This window comes from Arachis hypogaea, chromosome 4 (assembly GCF_003086295.3).
Source record: "Arachis hypogaea cultivar Tifrunner chromosome 4, arahy.Tifrunner.gnm2.J5K5, whole genome shotgun sequence".
NCBI lineage: Eukaryota > Viridiplantae > Streptophyta > Magnoliopsida > Fabales > Fabaceae > Arachis > Arachis hypogaea.
In genome coordinates, this window is record NC_092039.1 from 14,005,983 (window position 1) to 14,006,935 (window position 953).

Below are 953 nucleotides of genomic sequence, written 5' to 3' on the forward strand. Positions count from 1 at the left end.
GTTCCTCTTCCTGGTTCTTGATTAGCGACTGCACATGTTTCTCTATATTTTTGACACTCGTCTTTATATCATGTAGAAATTCTTTCATGTGGAGTTCAAGATTTGATGGTATTTGAGATGAATAAGAAGATGGTGGCTCTTGATATGCATAAGAAGGAGATGATGGTTCTTGATAAGTGTAAAAAGAGGATGGTTCTTGGTATGAATATGGAGATGGTGGCTCTTGATATGGGTAGAAGGATGACGGTTCTTGATATGGATATAGAGGTGGTGGTTCTTGGTATGAATATGGAGATGGTGGTTCTTGATATGAATATGGAGGTGGTGGCTCTTGATAGTTGGAACATAGAGCATTGAAATTTCTTTGGTTTTGACTTTGCCAACCAAAACTTGGATAGTTCCTCCATCCACCATAATATGAATCACTACTTGGGTGTGAGTAGTAACCCATGTGATCTCTCTCCATTATTTTTCCTTAGCACAAAACACCTAAAAGGATTAAACGCACCATGTGGTAAATAGGAAAACAAGGAAGAAAGAACAGAATTCTAAGAATTAAAATAAAACTACTAGGAAACACCAAACTTAATTTCAGAAATTAAGAAAAATATTGGTGCTATTTATTTATTTAAATTTTTTTCGAAATTTTTTTAAAAATAGATTTTAATAAAATTAAAAATAAAACGCCTAATCTAAGCAATCAAACAACCGATAGTTGTTAATCACAGTCAATCCTCGGCAACGGCGCCAAAAACTTGATGCGGTGCTTCTAACCACAGACTATCCGGCAAGTGCACTGGGTCGTACCAAGTAATACCTTACATGAGTAAGGGTCGATCCCACGAGGATTGATGGATTAAACAACAATAATGTTTGATAGGCTTAGTTAGACAAACAGAAAATAGTGTTTGGAAGTTCAAAAGTATTAACAGTAAATTTAGAATATTAAAGAT